The 25,476-nt window shown below is 39.9% G+C and overlaps 1 protein-coding gene across 4 annotated transcripts in view; it reads right to left on the bottom strand.

Annotated features, from left to right (window-relative positions):
* Window positions 1-25,476, bottom strand: part of CDH4 (cadherin 4) — a 464,287-nt gene that overhangs the window by 252,234 nt on the left and 186,577 nt on the right. The gene's annotated exons all lie outside the window — the stretch shown is intronic.

Here is a 25,476-nt window from a genome sequence, read left to right as displayed (position 1 = left end):
ACATTTACTCATGTGAGTAATCCCCTTGACTTTAATTGATCCATTTTCATGAATACGTAGAACATAATTTTATAGTTAAAGAATTCAATTCCTAGTGAATGCAACCAGCCGCCGTTCTCAAAGTTTAATTCTTAGCATAATAAGGAAATAAAAATGAGTACAACACTTTCCATCAGATAGAAGAGAAACGTGTGTAAGGGAACAGTAGGAACAAAAATGAGTCCGAGAGAAGATACCTGGCTATCAAATCCATTTTGCTTGCTCCCTTAGCACAGAAAAAAATATGATGCTCTGAAATACAAAATTTTTAGCTAGAGATAAAGTAGAATCTGTTTTAATGGCACGTCCTTCACTAACAGTTCCTGTGTTTTCTAAAGGGCCAAGAAGCATCTGCCCTTCACATTTTTGGGAGTTAACAGACTATAAGATGATCTCCTGAGAACTGAAGGTTTTCAAAGAAAGCGTTAACAGTATAAGCTCCACCTGCTTCCCAAAGATCCGTTCTCAAGCTCTCACTTCTCGGACCTGCTCTGTGCTTACAGCTGAACCTCCTTCTTTATATCCTTTTTATTCTTCAAACTCAAGGCTTCAAGATGGATAAGGGAACTTTCTATAATGATCCTAAACAGCAGAATAGTTTCATAAAAGTCTATGGTAACTGAAATTTGGAGGCTTTTTTAAGGACAGCAATTAAAGATGATAGCCAGTGTTTTTTCTTTTCAAAATTCCTTATCACATTTCAAGAATATCAGATTACAGATTTAGATACAGATATGAGTATGGGTCTCTGTAAACTCCTCCAGGCTGATGGAGTGGGTAAGGGCACTAGTTTACCTCCATTTGTAAAACCTGATCACAGCCATAGACAGCAGTTCTTCACATTTCATCATGGGCTTTATGTCTTTAATTTTACCCTTAATTCAGAGTCTGAGGACACAGTGTTAAGATCACGAATAAATCTTTGACTTAATAAACTAAAAAGAAGTCACTTTAAATAATTCAGAAAGAATTAATATGTTTCAGGAAGCAAACCAATTTACTAAGCTAATTGCTGTGTATATTTTTTAGAGGCTATCTTTGAAAAGGTGGCTTTAATCACCAGGTACCTTTAGAGTTTTCTCATGTGACTGATTAGAGCCACACATCTAATGGGCTGCAAAACCACGAATGAGAAACACTGGTCTTTCAGATTCACTGCCGCTCCCTCTGATTACTTTGTGACCTTGCCATTCCCTAATTTTCATATATAAGATAATATTCTGTTAACAATGTTCAGCAGATGTCTACAGGGACACAAATGAGTTCATGTGAAATTGAAAAATAGAGGCCTTTTCAGCCAGCGCCTGCACCCATTCTGGTTAACCCAGTAAAATATCACGCGTTTTCTCCAGAAAGGCATTTGCTTTCGAAGAGACTGACATTAGCTTTGGTAAAACAGCTGTCATAATAGCTGAAACAGTATAAAGATTATGGTCAACATGTGAAACTTTTTCCAGAAACAACAGGATTCTGATGCTTTAAACCTATTCCAAATCCCTACAAAGAGAAAGGAAAGGAGAAAGCACTCTCACATCTCTTTGAAGATTCACTACAAAGTTATTTCCTTTAGTTTGGTAAAGAGGTAAATAGCAAACCAAACCAGGCAAACAGTTCCTTTCATGTGACGCAGATGGATGACCTACCAATTCTGTTTCAGACCACATTATGCTTTGACATATTAAATGTAACATAATATTTATCAGCTAGTGCTATAAATTGCTTTGAAGATGAAAAGCCCCTTAAACCAGGTTTGGGTGGTTTTGAACACAATTAAAAAGATATATTTCAAAAACATTACTTTCTCAAATGAAGTCTATTAAAAAAAAAATCTGGCAGAGTGGGATTACAGGGACTTTGGGGGCTGGAGGTGTAGGGGATGAAGGGAATGAGATACAGTTAGCAAAAAACAATTGGCAAGAACTGTACCTTACCCACGGCAGGTTGGCAGCAGTCTGCTATCAAGTTCACAGCAATTAGCAGATACAGCCTGATGCACATGCTCTACCATGTTTTTAGCTGGCAAAGTCCCATTAGCGATCTAATGGAGAAAAATGCCATAGATGGGCACTTCACTGCATGGGAGGCACAGCATCCCTTTGACATGCAGGTGTTTTGCAGGTTCTCAACTTGCAGCATAGGTAAGGTGGAAGAAAGAGTACTTGGGTTTGCTCCAAGATCTCAGTAGCTGCTTCATGTGTGAGACACAGTTAGGATTATTATTTATTAGTAAATTTATCATTTTATGTTATGAAATAATATCCCATTCCTTGCCCTTCCAAGACACGAACACTTCAATTAACATACTCTTTTTCTTTTACTATAGCACACTGGAAAGGCATGAAGTATTCACTGAGGAAAAAAAAAAATAAACCACAGCAAATTATATATAAAGCCAATAAAGGAAATCAATTAATTCAATGAGACATAAGATGTTAAATTACCATGTGAGCTGATGTAGTCAGTGGTTGTTATCAAAAGCCTGTTGAGTACTGCTAGAAAAGGATGTCACTGAACGCCCATTATATAATTTAGACACTTTACAGTCTGGATCATAAACATATCGATTACGTCAGCTAGGGGTCAGGTAGACAGGTAATAAATCATTGTTGATCTAGCATGTTTAGTTCATTGCTTTCGACGAACTCCATGAATGGTTTCCAAATCTCATGCACTGCAGTATTTTCACTTGGGTATGGGCTGCATGCACATAATTTTTTTCAGACAGCAATATCCATTCTTGCTGGTTTCCTCTTTTTTTGCTTCACTATCAGTGGAGCCAGACTTGATGGTGTCATCGATGGAGAGGGAGGAAGAAGTGGGGGAGTGCAGATGCTGCAATCAACTTTACGCTGATGATTTCCTTATCAGAAAGTCTGAGAAACTGCTTTGGTAGGTAATAAAGTGGATGACCAAAGACAGCGTGAAATTTGGATTACAACTGAATATACAAAAGGAAGTGGCAGCTGCAGTAGGGAAAGTAGCATTTCAGTTAGATGAAGAACAGGAGAGGGAAAAGTTGAGCTTGCAGAAGTGGTTCTCCTACTGGGATAATAAAGACAGATTTAGTGGCAATGTGCAGACCTCCTGGAATATTCAACCCTTACACAACTGAGCTTTGGGTTGCTGTTTTCTTCCCAATCGCAGGAGGGGATGTATTGTTTCAATGAAGGGAAGATGACATGTTCTCTATCTCTAATGCTCAAGCATGAAAGTCATTCAGAAAAAAACAAAAGCTATCAATGATTGCAGAGGTACCTAGTGAGCCATGGTACTGAAAAGTCAGTAAGTACCATTACTGAACATCCAAAGCTATCTATAGCCCTCCAGTGCTCACTGTTCCCTGAATCCGTACTATTCTCCTTCTCTGGATGCTCTCTCTGACACTTGACCCCCTCCTAGAGCAACACAGCTTCTCTTCAGCTATTATTCTTTTTCTGTTGTCGACTGTTTTGAGCTGAGGCTTCTAAGGATTGATGAAGCAGATAACTACCCACCAAAATCATACCTTTTGACATTCCTGCTACTACATACACACACATAGCTCCAACACTGCAGTCACAGCAGAAACCTCAAGCCACTGTGTTGCTTTTAGGCACCTACCAGCAGTAAGCATCTGGCCAGAGCTATCTGGAGCTCAGTTTAGGCTGGGTTCTCCCATGAGTTCCAAGGTAGTTTATGCATGTCCACTATTTTAGGAATTAGCTAATTTATCCTCCTCCTGACTGTTTTAAAGCAAAACAGGAGGAGGATATGCTTTAGATTTTCTTCCTTTCCAGTGGAAGATTTTATTCTGATGGAGAGAGAAAGAAAGCAAAAAGGGGAAGAAAAAGAAAAAATAGGAGCAAAACCTAGTCTGCTCATTTCTTTCCAGAGCATTTTCTAGGGCAACAGGATCTATTGCCCATGTCTCACTGCCTCAGCATGACTATTTAGCGTATTTCAACCCAATTTGGTCCATTGTAAATGCCATTTCACCTGGTCATGCAGACAGAATCTCTCCCAGTACAGCCCCAAATTAATATCTGGTCCTTCCTTTTCTAGAGTTTTACCAATGATGATGTGACTCAAGGAAGAACGTACTTTCTGTTACTTTGGCAAAGTTTTCAGTTCCACTCACATTCCATTTTAGCTTCTCCAGGAACCATTTTATTAGTTGGAGAACTCATCGTTTGAAGTAGAGGATAATTAGTTTAAAAGGAAGGGATGCAGACAGATGCCAAACTATGCATGGAGAATTTGAAATATCTATCAGACCAGGTAACTAAAAAATGAAATGCTGAACCATCCTATTTATATTGGAATCAAGCTACCATAGGAATGGGGGAAAAAAGTAAGAAGAGTAGCAATTAATGCAACCCCTGCTGTATTAGAGACTAACATCACTCAGTAACAAGAAGAAACGATGTTTTTTTAAACACCCACTGCTATCTCACAGAATGGTAGTTAATACAGGAAATATACAGCCGGGTGATTTGTTTCTGCTTTCCTCTTTCACCACTTTCCACCATTTCCTTTTCCATTATAAGAAACATTTTCACAGAAAACATCTGCTTTTTGCCCCCAGGTAAGATAGTTACAGCAGAATTGTATGACATGATTCAAGAAGAGCTGGCAATTGATATTAATTGAATAGCGTTGTTTTGTTTTTTTTTTACTTTCCCCTGAATAATATTTTAATGGGCAGAATACATTACTGAATAAAAGCAACTGATCAGTCATTTAATAATTTGGCAAGCTGTAGCACAGGTAACAGACGGTATCAGAAGAAAACTTACGTGATCCAAGTAAGTCATAAAACCAAACCACAAAGCTACTCACAAAATACATCATCATGTGCAAAGCCTGTATGCTATATAGCTACTTGTTCCTTGCAAAATCATAGAATCATAGATTGGTTTGGGTTGGAAGGGACTTTAAAGATAATTTAGTTCCACCCCCCAGCCATGGGCAGGGCCACCTTCCACCAGACGTGGTTGCCCCAAGCCCCATCCAGCCTGGCCCTGAACACTGCCAGGGATGGGGCATCCACTGCTTCTCTGGGCAACCTGTTCCAGTGCCTCAGCACCCTCACAGGAAATAATTTCTTCCTTATATCTAATCTAAATCTACCTTCTTTCAGTTTAAAGCCATTCCCCCTTGTCCTATCATTACATGTCCTTGTAAAAAAGCCCCCTTCAGTACCCCTTTAGGTACTGGCAGGTGCTGTAAGGTCTCCCCAGAGCCTTCTCTTCTCCAGGCTGAACAACCCCAGCTCTCTCAGCCTGTCTTTACAGGCAACGCCCCAGCAATGTTGCCAGCAGCTACAATATCATCAATGGAGGTGCCAGAAGAAAGTCACAGAGAGGCGCCAGCAGCATGCAATAAGGAAGATGCACCTTCAACAGCTGAACAGGTAAAAAAGGCAAAAAATTACTGCTTTCATTTAAAAAAACCACAGAGAAACTAAAGATGAAGTTAGCTTGATTGTGCTTGTGCATGTCCGTATGAGCAAGCAGAAGTAAATACAGAAGTAAGTATATGTAGTGGTGTGAAATCCAGTATTATACCTATACCAGTAAGTACCACATGAGGTTCAGAAGGTTGTGGAATATAGTAATTACGGACAAGTGCCCAGAGATACTGCAATGCCCTATTCTGGATTACATAAATTAGCCACTGTTCTGAGAATGGGCATTAAAAACAAACCACCCCCGCCTTTGGATTCCTATCCTGACTATATTAATACATTTATTAGCTTCAGCATCAGTATTTTTTTCTCCAATTCCTGTATTAGAATTCCCTTTCTCAGCAGGGGGGGTGCCATTTTTTTTGCTTCACATTTTCCAAACGTTGTCCTTAATCACTGCTGAAGAAAAACAAAATAGTGAAACAGAAACGAAAAGAAATGCATGTGAAAGAGTACAGAAAAAGAGTTGCCATTGAACTCTCTTGTTTTGGTTTTGGCAGCAATCATGAAAGGTAAAATGTTTTTAAAAATAATCTCACGACTACAAGGAGTGAACGATTAAAAGAGCTCACAGAGTACAGGGTTGGGCTGTATCCACAGCTGTACCAGCAGGTTACTGAATGACCTTGCACACACCTTTCTGCCTCAGTTTCTCTGAGTGTAAAATAACTGCAATGATATTGACTTTGTGAAATGCCTCATTGCCTCAGTATCTACTCATGAAAAATACTATTAGAAGAGCTGAGTATAATTATTAGTTTCCGAGCCGTCTGCTGTAAGCTGGTGAGGTGAATCAGCTGACTCAGTAATGAAAAGTCAGTTTTCCTCCTCAAGGTGTTACATGAAATTGTTATCTGAAAGACTTAGGACCTGACCTTCAAAAGAATTCAGCTCCCTGGAGTTCCAATTTCTGGCACATTTTTAGACATTCAGAAACGACTGCATTTCCAAGTGAGCTTCTCCCACAACAGATCCCATCATTTGCAGAAAGGTTTTTCTAAAACTCCCACAAGTCCACTCAGCTTCTCCCAAGAATCCCCCCATCCCTCATTATCACCATGGGGCAGATTTCAGCACCTGAACCTGTATTTTCACGTGGAAAAAAAGACAGCACGTGCCAAATTTCTCTACTCTTGCTCTAGAAAAAAGCCTCACCACGTGACAAAAGAGCATGGAGATTTCTTCTGTTCTCCTCCTCTGTTTTAATCCCACAGGCAGCTCTGATTAGGGAAAGCAGTAATGACAAAAATTAATTCTCACGAAAGATACAACAAAGACCTTAGGGCAAAATAGCCCTTTTTTACCCACAGTGTTTGCAGGGTCTTATTTCAGTAAGAAAGTGTTTTTATCCTGGAAAGGAAATGTAGTCTGAGGAAGGAAACCAGCATTTAGTCACTGTCTCAGAGTACAGGATGTGTGTGTGCCCATGCAAGTGTGTAAATCTGATGCTGTCAGCAAAACTTGCTGCCTTCTGACAGACACCCCGTGCAGCCTTCAAAACTCCTACAGTCAATCCTCTCACCTGTCACACTGAGACACAACCTGGACTGGTCCTTCCCTTCTTCCTTTTTCTCCATGAAAACAGTAGAAGAGGTACAGCTCTGTCACTTGGAAGTATGAAGATTATGGGATTCTCTGGCACAGTCTTTCTCTGAGGGCTTATTTTAAACATTTTTATCTTCCAGCTCACTTAAAACTGTAACAAATAAAACTAAATGATGGTGTTAATTTTGGCTGCTTCTCCGTGTACTGCTGCAGCCTTCAGTCTTCTGCTGCGGTCTACCCTCCAGTGGCACATGTAGTGGAGCTGTAGCAGGAGGCCTTAGCTGACTTTACACAAAGCTTCAGCTAATAACAATTTGCCAATTTATCTTCCTCCATTGTTCTCTACTGCTTTCCACAGGGGGTAACAAAAAAAGTTCCCAAAGCTTTTCTTCTTTTTTTTTTTCTTTTTCTGCACACATATGTCTATATAATTATCAAAGCATCACTTAATGTTCACTAAGACAGATCGCGTCACTGAACAATTCATTTTCCAACACCGCAGCCTGGTATGACTGGGCCTTTTGGCAGTAATTGAATCCAGTCTACTGCTGTCACAACAGAGAATTTATGAATAATAAATTGATTGTAGCCAGCAAAGCCAAGTCTGAGATAGCAGGTTATGTCAAGGAATAAGAAGAAATTTAAAAACACAATAAAGATTAATTTAGAATCAAACCTGCAACGCTTCCACAGTGGACAATAAAAGCAAATAAAACTGTCATTCTTATATGACATAATCTATAGTGCCACAAAGTGCATGAGCTCACAGATGGAAGTAAGTGAAGCAAAACCATAAGCATACCCAAAATCTTAGTGCAGACATAAGATGCAAAGTAAGAATTCAACATGATGGTCTGTTGTCATAGCCCTAACAGTTTTTAGGTTAGGTTAGCGTGGTTTATAGGAAAAGGTAACATGTTTTATTAGACAAACTGATAACGCAAAATAAAAGCAGGCAAGCTTTCTGGCATGTATTTGTGAGATCTCTGGACTTTCAACAATCACATTTCAAGGTTTCTGTACAACCAAAAGGAGAAAATACAAAGGAACTCCACCCACCAAAGAAATAGCAAGAATTAATGGCCACAGACTGAAGGCAGAAAATAACTTGTAGGGTGCAACTTTCTTTACAGTGAAGGCACTTAGGAGATGGAACAAAGGGTCAAAAGGAGGAGCATGTTCCACATCTCTCTGCTTTCAAATCATGACTACCTGCCTGTCTGGAAAAAGCATTTTAACTGCACAGAAGTTACAGGAGCAATGGAGTCGCTGGGTAAAATGCTACAGATTGTGATCTGCAAAAAGTCACTGAGTGCCCTACCAGTCCCTCAGGGTCTTAGACTGCGTTAACCTCTGTGTCCTCTGAGCCACTCAAGGCTTTGCAAGTCCAGACCCCAAGCTGCAGTTCATCTGCTAAAAGGAGCTAATTACAACAGCACGGTTGGTTCAAAGAGGATACTCCAACAATTTCTAATGTATCTCCTGTTATTCCTGTTGTCTGAGAAACTGTCTTAGCTTAAGCTTTCTCTAGTTCCTGGCTCTGACCACAGACTTAACAATCCCACTAAGCCTCCAGAAGTGGCTGTTTCTGGACTCCTCGCAAATTCAGAACTGGCCTGACTTGATGATCTTCAGCACTGCTGCAACAGTTGTGGCTGAGGCTTCACTGGGGCAACCAGTGCAAGCCACACCTGCCCACGCCTCCAGCTTTTGACACTTTCTTTGCACACACTGGGCAAATTCCCTGCACATCACCTACAGGTCAAACCACAGGAATGGCATGCATGGACTAATAGCAGCAGATGGTCTAGCTTAATGCTTCCCAGGGAGCTGATGGACTCGATAAAGTAATCATTAGCAACACATTATGTTGGTTTCATGAGAAATTGTCCTCCAGGAATGTAAAGTTAACACGGATTAAGATCAAGACCTCCCTTCAGAAGTTGGCCATTAACAGCTGGCCAATTCTTCTACTTTTAAATAAAATGAGTAATCATAACTGAACTCAATTTGTACAACCCACATAGAAAATTTTATAACTAGCTCCACCCTTCATTTAAAACAAAAAGTTCAAATAATCTAAACAAGAAAAAAATGGCATTATGTGGACCCACCCTCTTTCACACAGTAAACTGGAAGTAACCACTTCCCGCTCAGTGGATTTATGAAGATGGGTGCTAGAACAAGGAGAAAACACTGATGGCATGATGTCTCTGGCCACAGTTTGACTTCAGCTTACTTTTTAGTTGGGGCATGTCCTGACACCTAGTATCCAGATTTCCAGCACCTGTATTTCCAGCCTGGCACTGCAGTCACATTTGCAAAGCTTTGAAGAATCCCACCACACCTACAAAGCTTCTACTTTGAAGATGTACATTTGAAAAAATCCAACCCATCTGCTAGTAAATGAAGCCATAGGTTTTACTGGCATCATTTTCAATAAGGAAACGGTTCTCAGGACAAGACTGATTCCAATGACAAGATATGGTAATTGGGGCAAAGAAGGGTAAACTTTCAGAACTGCATCACATTGACTACCTGCCTGAAAAGATATGTGGATTTGGACATACTCAGGTCAATTCCAAGGGCAAAAGTCACAATTTCAGGACAATTAAAATAGTAAACGCTTTCTTCAAACCTCTGTTGACTTTGCTAAGAACACAAACTAAAAAAAAAAAAAAAAGGAGAGAGAAAAACCTACCTATACATTAGTATGGATGTCTGTATTCAGAAAAAAAAAATATCTCCACGCTCTGGCATCTTATCATATCTGCTCTTATTATATTCTTTTTGGATGGTATCGAGTGGTTCTATCATTATTAATAAGACATGTTGATACGACATTCATAAGACAAGCTAAGTTCTTCCCCAGAGTCTGACAGAATACAGACTAGCTGATAGGCTACTATGTTCTTCCAAAATTTATGGACTTTTCTTATTGCACAAGTCTTCCCCCTGCCAACTACTCTCCCTCCCCATCTAAGACACCTGGTGACAAGCAGGACAGCGTGGATGGGGGATGGAATCAAATGTTCTGCAAATTTGCCTTTACTCACCTTGTCCTCTCTTCCCTTCCTCCCACTGCCAAAACATCAGGATGAAGCAGTGACAAGGGACTGTGCATCCCACGGAGGAGCTTTGTAACACTCTCCCCTTCAGCAGACTCTCTCTCTCACACACATATGTTTGACTTCACTGAAGAAGTTGCCAGGGAACCCAGCCATGATGGAAAAGTAAATGCATTGAGAAAGAGGAATGACACTTTTTTCAAGGAAGGACCAAAATAGTATTAATGCTGGGTACACTTCCACCATCTTTTAGAACAGGATCTTAAAAGTGCTTTGCAAATAAACAGCCTGCAACATCTCTCTTTTAATTTGCAAGGTCAAGTCTTGCACTATATCAAAATGATCAAAAACTACAAATGGTCAAGAAACTCCCATGTGGAGGACTGCAATTATTTTTTTTTTTTAAATATTCTTTTCTTTTTCTGGTTTTGTCATGGGGTGAACCTCAGACATTTCACAGACTTTCATTAAAAAACACATTATGTTTCCAAAAGTCTAAGAGTCCATGCTCACGTGAGGGATGGAACCTAGGGAATTCGTGGCCTTTCCCTGCTGGTTTCTCACATGCCTGGTGGATATCCAGCTACTGGTGCTACCTGTGTAGGTATGTGCAGAAATGCCTTGTGGCTTTTCAACAAAAAAAGCGCCCAAAAACATTTGAGACTTTTAGTCATTAAGGCTTCCTCAAAAGTTATACAATCCTATGAAAAACCTCAGTATTCATTATCTAGTGTGGTGCGACAAAACCTTTCTCCATTGAACAGTGCTCTCCAACCTGTGTGCCAGCTGGCTGTCATCCCATCGCGCAGCTAAAATAGACGGACACGGGGTAGGGAGCTCGGCAAGTTGGCTGTGCAGCTGCCAGAAAGAGCTGCCTTCTCAGCTTGGTGGGGAAGAGGAGGAGGAGCAGAAGAGCAATGGGAAATGCTACCTTCTGGTTTTGGGGCGGGGAGGAAATAACCCACCCAGAAAGAGGATAGCCTTCCCTCCTCTTCAATCTCTGTCTCTCCTCTACTTGCATGGTCCATGTATTTACCATTACTGCAATTTGTCTTTAGTGTGCTGGCACTGTACCACCCTCTAACAAAGACCTGACAGTCTCGTGCATCCTTCCAAAGTGGTTATCTCATATAACAATAGAGTTATATATCAGGTGAAATCGTCGTCCTATTTAAGTGAAGCTTCTTCTGCCTTAAATGGAGGCAACATTTAATTCCTGTTTAACTCACTCCTATCCTTACCCTTGTTTACATGTAACCCAAATGTACATGTACTTCTAAGGTTATAAATTTTATCACATCTACCACATTCCTTCTGCAAAGAATATGTCATGTGCTTACTAAAAATGAACAAGTCCCTACACTAGTACTGCAGGAGATCAGTGCCCCCTACCAATAGACAGAGAAGATCTAATTGCACTTAAACCTCTTACTGCACATATGACAGTAGTATATCACGCAAAGTCAAATCGTCAGTACTTAATTTAGGAATTTTATCACTTTACAGTCATAAATCGGTTTTCAGAGATACTAAATTTTGTGACAGAATGTAGGCTCGCCCATAAAAAAGCACCTGTATACAAAACTACCTTCTATTTGGCAGTTAGGCCATTTGCAGAGGCACATGTGTATTTATAGTCATAAACAATAAAAAGAGACATTTTAAAGGAAACATTTCAAGGAACTTCTATTCTTTGCAGAACTACTGAAAAGGTACAGATGAATACTTATTTTTGGATACTGTAATGCTCATCACATCTCATCCCTTTTATGCTCTGCAGCTTTAGATGTTACTGGTCAGATTTTACCCTCTTTCACACTACAGTAAAGCTAGGCTAAATCCACTGATTTAGCTCAAATTACTTGAGTTTTGAGCTCGTCTCCTAGAGCATGGAAATGTTATTTGTAGGAAAATGAGTTATTGTATTTTTCTCTCCATTAACATTGATGTGTTTCATGTAACAAATACTGGATATAGCCACTGCATGCACTACCAATGATGAGAGAAATGCACTAGAAGATTGGAACCTAATTGTTAAATGATCTTTCTGATTGTCAGAAAATTAATGGCACACTGTAGGCCATGTAGTGCATGCCTTGGAAATCTCAATGCAAGTTCCCAACTCATTTAAATAATTTCAGTTTATACATTTAATTTGCTTTTAATGCAGACATTTAATTTGGTTTTGTTTTGTTTTTTAAAGAAAAGCACCATGTATTAGGAATCTTTATGCACACACATGTACATACACAATTTCAAAGAAAGTGCTATTTTCAAGTGAATTGTATGAAATGCAAAATTAACAAAATGCAAATAATATAAACAATCTAAATTAAATATTAAAACAATGCTGTGTTTGAATGACTGAATTTTATTTTCATAAGAAGCTAAACTATAAACCATTCTTACCAATGCAACACCCAGCTGTTTGGTGTTTAGCTTCGGAATAACATTATTCTAGTGCAGCTGCTGTTATTGTTTGCTGTATTTCTGCCAACTCGAGGAAGCCAGAGATGTTCGTCTAGCAAAGAGGGACAGCTCTGATGAAAGCTCCAGTTTGACAGATGCTCCCATCAACAACTTTGTTACTCTGATTGACTACATGGTATTTTAGGCAAATTAACCTGTCCAAAAAAATTCTTTATTGCTATGCTTGTGGCACAGATGGAAATATGAACTTGACAATTCTGGGTACTAGCTTAGCAATTAACTGAGATGTTTCAATAGACTAATGAACTTTCATTCAAAACATGCTCTCTGTCAAGAGAAGAGACAGGCTGTTGTTTGAGAAAGCGTTATAGAATGTCAAATAGATCTCGACAGCGATGTTACCATGAAATCTGAAATATTAGAAAGGCACAGAAAGAAAGTCATTTAACACCTTTATAATCTCAGGAGATCTGTGATGAATCTTTATTATCGAACTCTGAAATTCTATCGCATTTTACAGTCCTTTTGCTGTAATTCACACCCTGTATAATAGTTCTCCAGTCACTAAGGCTGTTCAGTTTTGAATGGTCACCCTTTAATAGAAAGGGGGAAGAAAATAATCAAGCTGTCATTTCTCTATTTCATGAAGATATCAACATCCAACTAAAAAATTATCTGAGTCTAAGAAACTATTACAGGAAAAACAAATTACCTGAAATAGTAAGGTAAAAAGAGAACTCTGCATAATTAGTATATATAGATAAATATGAAAAGGATTAATTTGTTTGGGGAGAAATGAAGGTAAGGTTCTAGATAGCCTGAAGAAAACTAGCAAAAATGACTTAAAAGCCTGCATTTGATAAACTGAATTGACATTTGTGGGATCCATCTTAAACTGTGTATCTAGCACTTGTAATGCAATAATACTGGACAAATCACACCCTTGTTGGCCTGTTCCAACTGCTGCAATAACCGTACTCTATGGCCAAGTTGCAGTTGTTTTGCCACCTCAAATTGCACCTGATGGCTATGATAGGCAAATCACCAGCTGTAAGGATTTTCCAGCCATCAAAGCACTTCTCGCTGGTGCATGAATTCTGTCTACTTCTGAGCAGCAGCCTTCACCTCACTCCAGATTTATGCATGTTACCAGGACTGGGGACAAGCGGCGCAGGCCAGAAAGTAGCATTTTGCTGGGTCAGAACTGAAAAATCTGCCTGTTCTTCCGGGAATACTTTTCAAACCAATTTATTCAACATAGGCAATACATTTTTGACAGTTGCATTATATTTCTTTTGTTGGGGAGGAGCTAAACACGTCCCGTTATAGTCGTGTACCTAACCTTGAGTGAAAACCTGCACTGTGACAAAATATAATCTACTTTTCCTACATACCTCGTAAACAGCTTGACTCTCTCATCATGAAATATTAAAGCCTAATATTGCAGTTGGTTCCTTCTGAGTATTAAGACTTGGAGTAGCCCCAAGCATGTCAAACATGCATTGGAAACGCTACAATTTTAAAGCAAGGCAACGTGTTAACTGATATACTGTAATATTTAGTCTAAAAACCTTTGAACAGTTTTTAAAAGTCTTTAGACCATTAACTACTTGATGACTTAATAGCTCTAAAATGGCCATTAAAATTTAAAGCGGACTTTTTAAGAAGTTGTCAATAAATAAAATAATATGAAAATACTGTACTGCTATGTTTAATCCTACAACAAGAAAATTGCTTCTCCTGCTTAAACTAACGGCAATATTCCCACTGGTTTCAAAGTAATTCCACATATTACCTTGTAACTTGGACAACTGTCATACCACAGCAGTTCTTCGAGCTGACAAATTAATAAACCAGGTAAGACGGGCAAACAGCCCTGACCTGTGTCTGCACTTTCCAGGTACACCAAGGGCAAGGTTCAAACTCCTGCTGCCATGCACTCACTGCTCCAGTCCTGCGAGGGCAGAGCAAAGCCCAACTCCTTGTCAATATAAACCCCTGGAGAAAACATCTTGATTCCTTTCTCAAACCGTTATATGCTTCTTACTTCTATTCCTCTTGAAATTATGCTCATAGCCATAGGTAGTGTAATTAATTATGCAGACTATTATTGCACATGGCATACCGATTTCTTACATTTAACCATCAGAGCAAGCCGTTTAGCAATGACAAATGGGAATATGCTTTCAGTGTTTTACTTCTTGTTAAGGACAGGATCACAGAAAACAGGCTATTTTTGTCGAGCAGAATCTTACAGGAATGTTTTCTATCTACCGTCTCACGGCAGGTTCGTCCCAACATTCCCCATTTCACACAATTTCCCAGTATCAACTTAGGAACATTTCTTAAGCTCTTGAGATACCATTCAAAACCCAAGGCAGCCAGAAGGCAAACATCCATTTAAGCATCTTTAGGCAGCTATACATGATATTCACCAACACATTCCTCGCCTAAAACACTTGCCCTGATGCCGCTGGATCAAATGATGAACACCGTTGTTTGGAGCTAAGGGGGACAATTCAAATAAGGTTTGCGAAAGAGACTCTGTGAGGAATTACTCCATCCAGAACTGTCAAGGTAGGCTGAGTCCCTTGGGAGAAACAGCAGTCTTGTTAGCAGCAAGTTGGAGGTCAACTGATAGCCTTGTAGGAGACAAAAAAGAACGAGGATCTCTTTGTTTAAAGGTGATATTAGAGCAAAAAGCTCTGAAGAGCACTGAAACAGGATCTCTGGCATACCGACACATCATGCTGAGATCAGTACGGTATTTCTGTCTCAACCTATTTGTTTTATATTTTCTATCACACAGGCCTGGGTGCATGATGTTACACTGAAGCTCACCAGAACTGCTTTGTCTGCGAAGGCTTCGTCGTCAAACAGGGAGAAATGGGCAGACAACCTATTGACTACACAGATCAATTTCTTTAGTTACCCTCACCCATGAAACCCTGCCAAATTTCAGCACCAGTAAAATCATCTGAAATTCCCTTTTAACTCGAGGATGAAGTTTCCAGCTCTTTAGAACAGTCTGCTCCGATAGGTGGTGATGGAAATATACTGCTGAAAGAAACACTGTAGTGAAAGGCCAAGAAAAGTCCTGTTTGCAGGAAAGTCAAGTTAAAAGACTTGCTTCGGTAACTGTAATCAGCCAGCCAGGTTAAAGGCAGTGCTGGATTTCCTGAAGTCCTCAAAAATTCTCAGGAAGGCCTGGCTCATGCCTAGAGAAGACAATGAGTCAGCGCCTGCTTTTTCTGTTTGAAAAGTTTTCCTGTTTCTCCCTCCATTTTATTCGTATTGCACTGAAAATGAAAGACTTGGCAACTGTCACATGCCTGGTGTCTCCTGCAGCACGGGGTGCATCAGAGTGCAGAGAAAATGAGCTCCGTAAGACAGGAGGAAAATAAAGCTGGGAGGGCTGGTGAGGTACTGCCAACATGACAGCAATGGTGGGGAATTGCAGCCCCATCTCAAGAAGGTAATGGGACTGCCCTGCGTGAGGAAAAATCTTGAATGTATTTTATGATCCTCTGAACCGATGGAAAGAGGAGGAGGAGGCAGCATTACCTGAATGAGGAACATATCTACAGATATATATATACACAAACATATATACATCATAATATTTACAGCTGTAAGCTTTCGTAAATCACTGCACTGCCTTGAGTCTGCAAAACATTTCTGATGATTTCAACAACTAATTAACTGGTATTTTTTCCTTCATTCTCCTAGTTCTTTATTCACTATAAAAGTGACAGTTGTAACTCCTATAAAATGTTGATTCGATTCAAGACACTTAGTAAATTTATTACCAACACTTCCAAAGCAAGATTAAGGAACACCCTACCAACCTGTTCCTAGTTTATAAATAAATTGTACTTCCTGACGCAGGAATTACGTGTTGTTTGGGTGAGGTGGTGAACTGCAGCCAGACTTGCGTTTTATGTAAATCTATGACAAACTGGCTAATAAGCATTCTTTATTTTTTATTAGGTTTTTGAAGATACCTCACCAATTTCACCTTTGCATTTGCTAATTCATTACATTTACCAAGTCCCATTTTTCTGTATGGACAATATACTGTGCAGAATAATACTTTTAGCTTTCCTTTGCAGATAAATCTGATATATACGCTCTTCTTTAACTACTGGCTGTTCAAAAAGACATCAGCTAATTCTTAAAACAGAACCTAAACAACCTTTCTCTTTCATTTTTCACAGCAAAGTTTTTTATTTCCTTGAGACATTAAACTGACAACTACAGTCCCATTTCAGTTGAAATGGTAAATACTGCTTCAGTGCTTGCTGCTGTCCATGCGTGCTTATTATGGGTGTAAACGTTTGCTCTTGTTTCAGAATGGGGAGCTGAAGGCTTCATCCTGCCCATCATATTTAATTATCACCATAAGGTCACCTACTCCTCCTGCCTATTACAATGATGGATCGTACCTCATACTCCATTTGTAAATTTTTCATGTATGCACCATTTTCTTATTATGGTTTGCATTGTGCTTAGCACGGCAGGACTCTATCCCTATGTGGTAGTGTAAAACAGTAAGCATAAAATATTAGTAGTCATTATCAGTAGAAAATAATTAGATGACCAAGACTGTGATCTCCCAGTGACAAATCACAATAAAATGCTATACACCAAGCATTCAGGATTCTTAAAAGCATCAGCAGAAGCCACTGCTGGTGATAGAGACAAGACAAGAAGCCACAGACAGAAATACTGTAATGCACTCAAGCAGCATTTCCATCAGCTGCGGAACATCTGTCTGTGCTCCTCTACAAAGGAGTAAGCCAGGCTCACTTGGAAGTTGGTGAATCACCCACAGAAGGAGCGTCTCCATCTGCACCAACTACGCAGGACACCTGCGGAGAACAGGCTTCTGAGTTAGCTGCCTCATTTGGAGACTGACACTAAGGAATTCAAGCACTCCCCTCTGATAACTGGTAAATGGCGCATGGGCTGCACGACAGCAGCTTCATTAAGAAAGGTGTGCTTTGAGACACTAAACCTGTAATGTTTTGCTCTGAACTTCTGTTAGATGATAACTCAGTATTATTAGAGAGGTTTCTTAGTGATTCAGAAGATGACACATCAGGAAACAGTGTGCACCTTGTAGAGCACTTAAAGCTAAAAATCTGAGACATTCAGAAACAGAAGCTTTTCAGGGAGCTGATGATAAGCCACAGCAGCCACCCAGAGGCCTGCCCAGATTCACTGGCGATGTCAATCAACACAGCTCCACTGATCACAATCACATTAAATATTAGACTTGAGCTGAGAATCAATCTCATGGCTTCTTTTGTTCAGTGGTCTCTATATACTTATTTCTCATTTTTCACTCAGGCAACATGAAAACACAAACAGAAAAGAAGCATCCCCACGAAGGTGATAATGAGATGGTAAATCTAGTGATTCTCCTGGCGTTCCTGTAAGCAACAAAAAAGGAGCTGTTTGAAGTAGAGGTTTCCATCGGAAACACCGAGGGTAATCTTTTAAATACTGCATTTATTCAATAAAAATACTTTAGTGAAGCTGCACAGGCTATGGTCTTGCAAGGGATCCTCTCAAATCCTTTGGGTAATGAGTCCACAATCACAGTTATGGCCAGGAATGCCAGGATCACACTGCATCTGTTCTACAGACAGAAGGTGCAGGAGGTTTGACTCCAGTAGCTCACATCTCTGGGGCACAGGGTATATGCGGTTGTGCCACTGCAAAACAGCCACCCCCATCTCCACTGTCTGGCTATATATTTAGCACTTTCTCTTTTCCCTTTAATACCTAGAAACAACCTATTTATTTGATATGCAGCTCAGTGCCTCAATAACTACTCCTTTGCCATTATTGATGGAATTTGCATCCTTACTAATACTTAGAATGGGGCATTATCAAAAATACCATTAAAAATATTAATGATTCTGTCACTAAATGGCACATTTTTAATGGCACCTACTGTATTAAACGAGGTACGCTGTGAGCAAAATGGGTATTTTTTGAAAAGTATGTTTAGTTTGCAAAGCTTGGGTGTTGTCCAGCACAACTGGCTGTACACAATTAAGCAAATCCCTGTCCATAGATTACAACACAGTTTCCCCTCATTAGTGCAAAGTGAGTGACATTTTGAACTTTTGTGGGAAGACATATTTCAAGAAATAAGAGAAGCCGGTGTCTGGAAGCTAACTGCCAGGTCATTACCGCACCAGCGCTGTGCGATAACTCAATAGCAGCTATGGAAACTGAGCTATGAGAGCATCCACGGCAACGGTTCCTCCCCACTAGTCACACCACAACTTGAAAAATGTACTAGGTAACCTGGCAGACAGAAACTGTTAACCAGATACACTCTCCCCATGGACATACTTTTCTGTCGACCCCACTGAAGACAGAGAAGTTAGTAATGAACTTCTCTCCAAGGCAGAAAAAATATCTCTCTTTACCAACAACCTCCTGATGATGGGAAAGAGATGAGACTGCCTAAGTCTGTGGGCTCTGCTTCTGGTAGCAGCAGCTGGTTTACTCACTTGCAGTGCCTCAGAGGCATTATTCTCTTAATCAGCTGGAAGGGGGAAAAGCTTTCTCTCCTTACTCTCTTCTTTGAAAAAACTCATACATACTGTGGTATGTGGGAAGGGCTGTGGGTACTCCACTGCTTCCCCAGAGCCCCTCAGCTGCTATAACTCAGCTGAGCACCATCTATTGAAACAATCATTTGTTTATATTAAATCTTACTTCAAACATGATAATGGTATCATTTTATATTTATACAGTGCTATTCATCCCAGAGGATCCCAAAATGTTTCAGCTACTTATGGGCAGCAGCTGTTTAATAGTGGATAGTACAACTGCACAGCAGTGCAGGGCAGAAGCAGAGAAGAGCTCTGCATCCAACAAAAACTACAGGGGGAATTTAGGCAGGTGAAACAGAATTACCCAAATTGCAACTTAGCCAAGACGCCTGGGGCTAACATCTCTCTGCTCACAAAATGTTGCCCTTAACAATTCAGAGGGCATTCATCTGTTGACAAATAGAGAGAAATGTCTTTGGATATTCATGCAGCTTGCTCAACTCAAAAGCAAATTGAAAATTATAATAAAACCTGTTCCACATTCTTCATTCATTAAAACTGTGTTTGTGCCACGTTATTTCTGGGCATATTAGCATCTGCTGGGAAGAGCTCATTAAATGACCATTAGCCTGGTCTCCTTTCCAAGACAGTGCAAAAGCTGAAAGTCTGTCCTTCCTTCATGGCACCACACGCATAAATGGCAATAAGGCAGAATTTCATTTTGGCAAGAAAGATAACAGAGGAAGTTTTTTGTTGGAAGAAACTGTGAAAGGGAAGATAGTGCAGGAAAAAAGATTGCTGAATAGGAAGCTTAGGAAGAAGTACTGCCACAACCATTGAAGAATGCTGACACCCACAAAAAACCCAGAGACAACTCTGGCCACTGATCTAGAAATTTGCCTCATGTTCTTGGAGATCTGGTCCATCAACAAGTCCAAAGATAACTTACAGTGTTGGAATGTCTATTAGAGCAAGGGTGTACACAAGAAACATTGTGTAGCCCCAAAGCTTTCCAGACACTTCTGTAACCAGAACCACACTGCAGCAAAGTGGAAGCAGCTGTGGAACTGATGGGCAATGCCTGCACTCCACTACAGGAGGAGATAAAGTTGTGGGAACAGTTAAATTGAGGAGAGAATGAGAATCAGATCTGACATGGGAAGCACCAAACCCCAAAATAATTAACAAGTTCTCCTGGTTTCCTCACGACAGATCAGCTCTGAGACAACCTAGAGATGACACATTTACATTGCTTTTCTTGTCTTTTTAAAACAAATTACTTCTCCTACCAGCAGATCACAAAGCATGAGAGCTGGAGTTAACAGTCACAAAAGTAATATTGCAACTGGAGAAATGAAAAGATGGGAATAACCTTGCACTCCAGAACTAAATAAAACAAGGTGAGGGATACAAATTGTATTTCTGGATTTTTAGTTTATGGAAGGCTTTTCCAGTGGAGAGAGTGCAGCAGGGCACTGCTTTTATGGGCTGTGTAAACATCATGGCCTCATGTCTTGTCCCTCTCGCTCTTACCCATTTTACTTTTCAATGTAACTGGAATATGTATTAATAAGGAGTAACAGAAACAGGATCAGGGCACTACAGTCATCTCCCTTATTACCATGTCTGTGACATTCTTTCAAAACATCTAATTTGGATACAGTCGGTTGTTGGCAGTCATGGAATAATCTGGCAACTGTCCTCATGACCACAAAGTAAAATTTGCAGACTTACCAGACCAGGAGATCATGTCTTTCCCTGGAGGTATGACTATTTGGTGCTTTAGCCTCATGTCTCAAGAAAACAGTATTTAAGAATCTCTATGTCTATGTGTCACCATTACTCACTCATCTCCAGGTATCTTCAGAAGCTTTTTGCCCAGCTTTAGCTGAATTTGCCAGAAAGAGATCTCGAGAACTTCTTTTTCCAACAAGTTCTAGAAAACTCAGGCAGCTGGGGAGAAACAGCATTAATAACTCCACTGAGGAAAGCTGCAGTGCGAGCTCAGCTCCTACCGTATTCCCAGTAATCCCCCTGGGACAGAGTCCCCATGAATGCTCAGTCACAGCACTGGCTCTGGAGAAGGCGGCTCCAAGAGATGCCCCAGCAGGAAACCAGGCTTCAGCAATTCACCTGCTTATAACTGCTAATCTTCCCTGTCGCAACTGCTCTGGCCAAATAGATTTTGGAAACTTCTCAACAATATTGTGTGTCAGTGAGCTCCACAGACTAATTAGACACCACAGAAAAACTTTTCCTTTGGGGTGCCTTCAGTTTCACTGACTATCCCCTCCTTCCTTGCAACCCAGAAGGAATTATATAGTCTACATCTCAGACAGTAATTACTATCACCTTCTCCTCTTAATTGATCTGGCTCCAGTGGGCAATAAGAAATTAAAATAATTTGCAGATATGCTTAGTGTTCCTGAAGTCCCACCTACACTTCGTAGTCTATTTACTCTAGAATCAGCTGGGTCCATCACTTTGATGGTAATGCTGCACCGTTCTGGCTCACCGAGCCGTCTGACTAGCCAAGTTTGAAGAAGTTCCCCAACTAATACACAAAGCCCAGCTGTAGCTGTTGCAATCGGCAAATACTTGATCACCAGCACTGCAGCCCTTGTGAAACAGCTCTTTCTGAAGCTCATTTGGAAAGAAACTGAGGCTCACTGCTCTCCTGTCCCCTGGAGAGACAGAGGATTATGAAGAGGTCTTCAAGCTGCCAACATTTATACATTTGTTCCACTTTCATTGGAGACAGAGAAACACATACATGCAAGTTGGGAAGAGAGGATAAAGTCTTGGAATAAAAATAGCATATTTAAGGGATTAATTTCAGTTTTGTTCCTAGTGATTTCAGCATTGCTTAATTAATGTTCCATCTTGACTGCTGAGCATGGACAGATATTTTTTTTTTTTTAATAGGAAGAGAGAGCTTCGAGCACCATGTGTTTTTTCCCAAGCACTTGCTCCTCCAGTAGCTAAATGTGGAGATACCACTTAAAGCAAATTGTGCCCTCTCTCTGCCCTTAGCAAATAGTCAGTGATTTTTTTTAATTTTTCCTTCTATGTACAAATAATCTGCATCTATCACCCACCTTTCAAAAACAGAGAAAATCCAAACCCCAGCCAAGTTCAATCTTTCCCCCCTGCACTCTGTAAATTTAGTCAACAATATTAATCCACATCGAACAATTCTGCAGAGTACAACAACAAGCTAGTTACACAGACAGGGATGCATTTGGAATTTAAATGAGTTCCTGTTATTCTCACTCTCTTGAAGCCTGCACAGTGCTGAAGAAGCCTGTCTAATGTCTCTTAAACAGTGAAAAAAATCAATTTAAAATATTTTTAACTATTCTGCTAGTACTATTGTCTGCACTCCTGAAGGAGAGAGTGTTTCTTGACTCACCTCCCCCCGCCCCACACACAATTAAAGGCAGTCATCAAAGATACATGTTACCCTGGTTGTCTTGACAATGCTTTATGATTAAAAGACTCAAATACCTTCAGCTTATCGTGCATTTAAAAATATAATGAAAACAAAGAATAATTCAGCATTCTGCAAGTTTGTTGTTTCTTCATTCTTTCTACTTTAAAATTCTTTTATTAACATGATTTATTATTTCTATTGCAATACTACTAATGAGGCCAACTTGTATACTCATTGTGCTAGGAGCTGTACAAACAACAAAAATAATGACAGTGTATGCTACTTATTCAACCTGCATTCATACAATATATTCTCCCATCCTCAACTCAAAACTCTGTCTAATGGTTGGGCTTAATGCTTATCAGGGAAATAGTAGACATTTTTGTATATTTCTTGAAGTTGGATCAGGTCATAGCCTTTTCTTCCTGCACAGCATTCACTGAATTAAAACACATTATTCCCTTGTTTCCTTTTCTCCAACACATCAAGGGATTATTCAAAAAGAGAAAAGAAAATCTTGGCTACCTTTCAAAGTAGGCTCATTTGTCCATTTGTGTTCTCTTGAACAGCACCAGGTTGCATAAGTTAATGTGGACTGTACTCACCTACCTCTGGCTTCAAAGCATCCCTTCCACCAAAGTGCTCATTAGGGAACTCTCCGAGCCATCACCAATAATCTCTATTCCACGCCCTCTTCTATTGCTGAATATAACCTAAAGTTCCAGCCTGATGTCTTTAACATTCAGGAAAGCCTTTTATTGATCCATATGAACTAGACACGTGAACGAGTATGTCACTGGACAAGCAGAAATGCTCAGTGCCTGCAGATTCCCTCTCACCAGTCACAGAAATGAAGGCTAAGATTGAAATGCATGTTGGAATACTGACTGTGGAATACAACCAGCTCTCAGGGCTGAAGATAAATTCCATCATTACAGTCCCTTGCCTTAGAGAAAATTCCAGTTAAACTCTGGCCATACAACACTGTACCCCAAAACAAAATCCCTAATATAACGTAGAGTGGATGTTTTCAGAACAAAAACTGAGTACTATTTGTGTGCTGAACTGACCACGACAAAGGAACGTGTTTGCCTTCCAAGCCCTAAATATTAAACAGTATTTTCGCTGAAATCTTTGCTCAGGAAAAAATCCCTTGCTCTCATTTGAGCTAAAAATTTTCTTGGTCTTTTCTCCTGGGCTCTTAGAGCTCCTTTATGCATTTTATTGTAAAGAAAGAGGGAAGAATTATGGTAATTTAATGTTTATTCTTCTTTGTGAACCACTCTCGGCTCTTCTGTATAAATAACTAAATGCTCTTATTAGTCCTAACATACTGAGAAATACATTCTAGTTGAGACAGTCTCAGTGTGAAATCTATGGAAAATCAACTTCTGTCTCTTGCCCTTATTTTTCCAACAAGAGTTTGATATTTGCCTCTATTTTTTTCTTGCCTGCTGTTCCAACAGCAGCACCCCTCCATCCTTGCTCTTACTGGGACAGGAATTTTCTATTTTATGATCAGACTATCCAGCCCTTACATTTACTTCATCAGTGTGCATCTTTCAGCATACAGAATCTGTTCTGCAGGCTCCACTGGACTGGGGCAGACACCAAGGAAATAAACAGCAGTGCCAGGAGCATAGATGCCACTATTCCTGGGACTGCTGCTAGATACGTTCCTGGGACAAAGCATCATGAATTGCAAAGACCTTGCCACAGCCCTGGGATGCTCGCATCACGTGGCCATACCTGTGCCAGAGGGGTAGTCAGGATGATGAGTATTTCACTAACACTAAACATCCCTCTTGTTTTAATTGAAATGAAAGGTTCAGGAAAGATTGTAATTTCCGGAGAAAACGTCACATCACCGAAGTATGCAGGACAGTAAATCAAACTGCATTCTTTTTCTCCCAAGCCTGAAATTTCCCTGCACTTCAGGCCCAAACACTTTTAAAAGAGTAGAAAGACATACAGGTTGCTTGTAAAGTCAAGGAAGAGAAAAATGATGGTTCAAATTTTAAACGGATTGAACTGCCCGGTGGAAATATCTCTCACTTCTCACTAACGAGGTAGAAAGCTGAGAAGCAACTGTGGTCCTCACTCAAGTGAAAGAGAACATGAAAATTAAGTACAGCATCTGCTTCGGCATCAGCTCTAGAGAACTCAGCAAAGATGGGCTGAGATCAAGCCAACCTGAATTTCAGCATCGGCTCTGAATGTGTCTTTTTGCCTTGGGGAAACGACTGCTTCTCTGCTGCCATTTTTTTTTGCCATCTGTAAAATGATGATGATAATATTAATTACCTACCTGAGACAGTTATGCTGAGGTATAGGTTTTATCCCCACAGTATAGCACATTTCTGTAGAACTATAAAACCAGAAACGTTTGAGCTGTTATAATCTTTTCCACACTACAGTTGTATTTGTAAGCACCCAGAGCTCAAATTGCAAGTATTTTTTCTTTATTCTCACACTGATTTCAATAGGGCTTCTGAGCACAGAGTGCTTTCAGGAGCCGTTTACATGCATAGGTCTCGGAGTACCACATCATCAGTGAATGGAAATAAATACATAGTAAAAAAATAACAGCTGCAAAACACAGGGGGATATTCTACATCAGAAGAAAAATCCACAGCCTCAAAAGAAGAAAACAGTTCAGAAAAACTTGGGGTTTTTTTTCTATGAAATATGGAGATGAGCAAAGCTTAAACGCAAATATGTGTATCTCTATAAACACATAATTTTCTATCTTTCTAACACCATTCAAAATGGTAAGGAAGACTACACAAATGACTTGTTGATTGCACTGTGAATCTAAGAACTCTCTAATTATTGCTGCCATCTACTCATAATTTCAGAAGCTGAGTTGTTTAAAAAAAAAACCAAAACAAAAAAGTCAAATCCTGATGCTAATAATTGCATTTTTCAAGTTATTTTTCC

The sequence above is a fragment of the Falco punctatus genome (genome assembly GCF_963210335.1).
Source record: "Falco punctatus genome assembly, chromosome: 10".
NCBI lineage: Eukaryota > Metazoa > Chordata > Aves > Falconiformes > Falconidae > Falco > Falco punctatus.
This window is presented reverse-complemented; position numbering and strand designations above follow the sequence as displayed.